Raw genomic sequence first — 6,246 nt, forward strand, 5'->3', positions numbered from 1 at the left:
TGATGTATCGCGGGCTTTGTTAATATAGTTGGATCATATGGTGTTTTCCCCTCTCTATCTTGTTGTGATGAATTGAGTTTTTCCCTTTGAGATTTCGTTGCTATCGTATTGTATACTTTTATGGATTTGAGAGCACTTGATATATGTCTTGCATGTGAATACTTGTGGTGACAATGGGGTATCATATTGATCCACTCGATATATGTTTTGGCACTCAACTCGCGGATTCCCAAGGTGACATTGGGGTGATCTATGCATACGGGTTGATGCACGTTCTTGTCTTTGTTTCTCCAGTAGAAATCTTGGGGCACTCTTTGAGGTTCTTTGTGTTGGATTGAGTATTATGAATCTGAAATTATTTGGTGTTATTATAGTACGAACTCTAGGATAGATCGTTTAGAAAGAATAGCTTCGAGGTGGTTTCGTACCCTACAAATGATTTTTTCTTATGTTCTTCGCTAGATAAGAAAGTTGGAGTGATTCTTCGTTGCACACTGAGGGGTGGTTATGTGATTCAATTATATTAGCATTGTTGAGAGATTGCACTAGCGAAAGTACGGACCCTAGTCCTCATTTTCAAGCATTAAAATATTGTTTTTATGCCTATTTACTATTTTCTACCTTGCTGTTTTTTTTATTTATTCAGATTATAAAAATATATTTCTACCATCCATATTACGCTTTTATCACCATCTCTTCGCCAAACTAGTGCACCTATACAAATTACCATTGTATTTAGTGTGTTGCAGACACAAGAGACTCTGTTATTTGGTTGCAGGGTTGTTTGAGAGAGACTATCTTCATCCTATGCCTCCCACGGATTGATAAACCTTAGGTAATCCACTTGAGGGAAAATTTCTAATGTCCTACAAAACTCTACGCTTGGAGGCCCAACACGTGTCTACGAGAATAAAGTTGCGTAGTAGACATCAAGCTCTTTTCTGGCGTTGTTACCGGGGAGGTTAGGTAAGAGGCACTCACATCCCGTCAACGGAGCTCTTTTTTGGCGCCGTTGCCGGGGAGGTGAGTGCATGAAGGTATATCTTTATATCTTGCAATCAAATCTTTTAGTTTCTTGTTTTATCACTAGTTTGGGTTACAAACAGAACTACATGAAAAATGGAGTCGAGGTTGCATCATATTATTGATCATCTTTATAATATCTTTCTTGAAAAGGATGTATCGGAAAATTGTGCTCAATTGTTAGAAGAAGTCAATAAAATGTTTGGTACAAAATATTTGAATGATGAGCACGATTGCAATGTTGTTAGTATGAATTCTTTGAATATCCAAAATGCTAACGATAATTGCACAAGTCATGAGAAAAATGTTTCTTAGAAGCATGTCAAATTTTCTGGAGTGCATAAAGTTTGTGAAGACGTGCCTCATAGGGAAGATAGCTTTTGGAAGAAGCACAAACATGATAGAACTAATTCTTTGCTCAAGGTGATAGATGAATTCTCTACAAAATTTTGTTCTCTTTGTCCTATTACTTGTGATATTTGCAACAAAGTTGGTCACCTTAATTTCCAATGCATGCTTTTTCATGATCGAATTGGTCCAAATATTGCAATAACTTGATCACCCTTGAACTTTATAATGAGCTTTGTCTATTTTGCGGGACTGAATAATTGACATATAAAAATAGTTGGTTTGAAGTATTCATTCTCACGGATGACATTGAAACTAAACTAAAAAATATCTATATGTTTTGCATGGTAAATTGCAATGAGAATCCTTATATTGCCAACAATAGAAAGATGGGAAAACCAATAGATTATAAAAGGAATACTAATGAAAGGGTAAAGATTTATACTTTCCCTCCTATTATCTCTTGTGATGAAATAGGTAACGAGGAGGAGCTTCCTATCCAATCAATCTCTTCAACAAGAAGCTTGAGAAAATTAATTAAACCCACATATGATGTGGTGAAGAAGAAGAAGAAAAGAAGAATAAGAAAGAATAGAGGTAGAAAGGTATCTCTCCCAAATAGTGTTGCTCCTATTATTGTTGTGCCTCATGAAAATGAATCAAAAATAATTGTGGAATATGATGAACTTGATGATGATATTGCTTCTATGTCTTATGGCATTATTGATGATGATTTTGTTATGCCTATTGCTTGTTGTGATGATTATGATTGGGAAGATGATGATACTTCTTATAACCTTGGAAATCTTTTTGACACCAACTTGGGAAATTATGATGATATTAATTGTTATACCGTTGTTGCTATTCATACTATTAATGATGAGAGTGATTATTCTTATGATATGCCAAGTCACAAGCTTGGGGATGCTATGCTTAATGAAGATGATCTTCTTAGTCCCCTTACTTTGAATGATCAAATTTGCTATGATGATTGCATGCCTCCCACTTATGATGATTATTGTGATGATACTTATTTTATAAAAAGTAGTGATAATTATTGTCATAATTTTGAATATCCTTTTACTGAAAATTACTCTTTTAATGTGGAAAAAATTTATAGTATTCGAGTTTCATATGCTACTCCCACTATTGTGAATGAGAATAAATCTGCTTATGTGGAGAGTAACAAAATTTGTATGCTTATGTATCATGAGAAGAATGTTTTATGTGATGGTTATATTGATGAATATATCCATGATGCTACTAAAAATTATTTTGAGAGTGGAACTTATGATTCATGATGCTCTTGTTATGTTTCAATCCTTATCTTTTATGCGAGCATCATTGAACTCTTCATGCCTAGCTTAGAAGGCATTAAAGAAAAGCGCTTGTTGGGAGACAACCCAACACTTTTACCTACTGTTTTTGTGTGTTCACATGATTAGGATACTGTAGTAGTCATGTTTTATTGCTTTCGTTTCAAAAAAGTGCCATGTAAGACCTTTGGGATGGTCTATGGTGATAGTTGATTTGATCTTGCTGAAAAACAGAAACTTTTGCGCTCAGGAAAATAATTCTAATTTTTAATAGAAGCGTGATAAAATGTTGACTCTTTTATAAGAAGATCAGTAGACAAATTGCCCAGGTTTTCCTAATTTTTCAGAATTTTTGGAGTAGCAGAAGTATGGTTGGAGTACAGATTACTATAGACTCTTCAGTTTTTTGACAGATTCTGTTTTCAATGCATAGTTTTCTTGTTTTCTAGTTTCTATTGCTTATATTGCTCAATATAAATTGTGGAAATGATATTCTACAGTAGGCATTGTGTGGAAACAATTATGGATCTTGTCTTTGACAGTACCAAAGTGAAATGGTTTGCTCTTTATCATACTAACCTATCTCACGAAGTTCCGTTAGTTTTGTGTGATTTAAGTTTTCAAGTTTTCGGTGAGACATTAATATGAGGAGAATAAGGAGTGACAAGACCTTAAGCTTGGGGATGCCCCGGAACGCATCCCCTCTTTCATCTCGAACACTATCGGTAACCTTACTTGAGGCTATATTTTTATTCGTCGCATGATATGTGTTTTGCTTGGAGCATCATTTTATTTTGCTACAATTTTCTTGCTGTTATTTAGAATAATGTTTTTGCATCTTTTATTTCAATAAAAATGTCAAGTGTAGCCTTTGCTATGCTTATTTTGCAACTCTACATGTTTCTGTTTGAAAACAGAAAGTTTATCGTTGTTGCAAAATTCTCTAGAAAAGTCAGAATGTGATAAAATGTTGAAACTTTTTGCACAATAAGATATGATAAATTTTCTACAGTATGGTAAATTTTCGTGATTTTGTAGTTAAAGAAGTATTGATACTCTTGCATTCTTTACAGACTGTACTGTTTTGGCAGATTGCTGTTATGTTTGCATTGTTTGCATATGTTTGCTTGTTCAATGATTCTATTTGAGGATAGGAGTATTAAATATGCAGAGGCATTTAGTATGAAATGTTGAATAATAATTTTAGTGATTTGCTACAGTATACAATGATAAAGTTTTCATATTGGTTTATACTAACTTATCTCACGAGTTCTTGTTGAGTTTTGTGTGAATGAATTTTTTTAAGATTTACGGAAACCATGATATAAAAGGAATTAAGGAGACACAAAAGCTCAAGATTGGGGATGCCCAAGGCATACCAAGATGATATTTCAAGAAGTATCAAGCATCTAAGCTTGGGGATGCTTTGGTAGGCATCCCGCCTTTCTTCATCAACAATTATCGGTTAGTATTGGTTGATCCTAAGTTTTTGCTTCTTCGCATGATATGTGCTATTCTTGGAATGTCATATTATTTTTTTTTGCTTGCTGTTTTAATAAAATTCTTAGATCTGAAACTTTTTAATAAGAGAGGGTCCTCAATTAGCTACCCATTTACTTAACTACTCGCATGATCTTCACCTATATCTTTTTGGAGTAGCTTGTCATTTACTATTGTGCTTAACTTATATCACATGAGTAAATTGTTGAATGAATTGAATATCATGAAGTTGAAATTATATGTTCATATCATGCCAAGTGGTAGCTTCACATTGGGATTAGAAATTGAAATCTTTTGAAGCTTGACAATCACAATATTGGTTATATAAGGAATTCATGGATGATTAGTAGAAGGAAGAGAACTTTCACATGAAAATACACTATCATGGATATCTTTTGTGATTGTGAGCCCCCATCAAAATATTATATGCCAAAATTGTTGACATTGGACAAGTAAGACAACATAATGGTTTATGTTTGTTCATATTCACATAAAAGTTATATTATCATAGATCCTTCAACATGTGGTGCTTGCCCCCCATCCTTGTTAGCCAGAAATTCCACACCAAGTAGAGATACTACTTGTGCATCCAAAAACCCTTAAACCCAAATCTTATTTTCGAGAGTCCACCATAACTACCTAAGGATTGAGCAAGATCCTTCAAGTAAGTTGTCATCGGTGCAATAAGGCAATAAAAATTGCTTCTAAAAGTGTTAGATCATTTAGTGTAAGAGAAAATTGAGCATTGTACGAACTTGTGATGGCAAAGAATAAAAGTGACAGACTGCATAATAAAGGTTGCTATCATAAGGGGCAACATAACGTGATGTTCTTTTGCACTAAGGGGTTGAGCATACAAACAAATAAGCGCATGGAAACCTCCGCTTCCCTCTGCGAAGGGCCTACCTTTTACTTTTATGTATTTACTTTCATGCAAGAGTCAAAGTTTTTCTCTCTATTCCTTTTTATTTTTTTCTTTTGGCAAGCATCCTGTGGTGAGGAAAGATCTAGGCACATATATCTAGTTGGATATGGGTAGCATGAGTTATTATTGTTGACATCACCCTTGAGGTGAATACGTTGGGAGGCGAAATTATAAGCCCCTATCTTTCTATGTGCCCGGTTGAAACATTCTGCTCATGTGTATGCGGTGAGTGTTAGCAATCATAGAAGACTATATGATGGTTGAGTGTGTGGAGCTCTTACTTAAACTCTATTGAATAAGTTGAATTACAATTTCTTGGTGACTGAGAACATAGGCTGTTGAGTTTCAAGACAATTCATTGTTTGAACCTTAACATGTGAATTTGTTGCTACTTTAACATTAGAAGTTTTATAAGAAAGAATTGTTGTTATGACGCTAGGAAATGTGATTGAAATTGTCATTGATCAAACTTGTGCACTTTGCTAGCATTCACACTTCATAAATTATTTCTTTTATCATTTACCTACTCGAGGATGAGTAGGAATTAAGCTTGGGGATGTTGTACGTCTCCAACGTATCTATAATTTAGGAAGAAGTCATGCTGATATATTATCATTCTTGGATGTTTTACAATCATTTTACAGCAACTTTATATTATATTTTGGGACTAACCTATTGACCCAGTGCCTAGTGCCAGATGTTGTTTTTTGCTTGTTTTTTACATCGCATGAAATCAATATCAAACAAAGTCCAAACACCATAGAACTTTTTGTGGATTTTTTATGGACCAGAAGACATCCATTGGGCCAGAGCAGCACCTGGGGGGTGCCCCGAGGGGGCACAACCCACCAGGGCGCGCCTGGGGCCCCAGGCGCGCCCAGGTGGGTTGTGCCCACCTCAGTAGCCTCCCGCGCCCCTCATTGCCCTGTAAGTTCCCAAATATTCAAAATAACCTCGGGGTGACCCTAGATCAGAAGTTCTGCCCCTGCGAGGCTTTGTAGCCACCGAAAACCAATCTAGACCCATTCCGGCACCCTGCTGGAGGTGGAAATCATCTCTGGTGGCCATCTTCATCATCCCGGCGGCCACCACGATGAGGAGGGAGTAGTCTACCCTCAGGACTGAGGGTTTGTA

This window comes from Triticum urartu, chromosome 4A, assembly GCF_056163025.1.
Source record: "Triticum urartu cultivar PI428250 chromosome 4A, HENAU_Tu73, whole genome shotgun sequence".
Classification (NCBI taxonomy): Eukaryota; Viridiplantae; Streptophyta; class Magnoliopsida; order Poales; family Poaceae; genus Triticum; species Triticum urartu.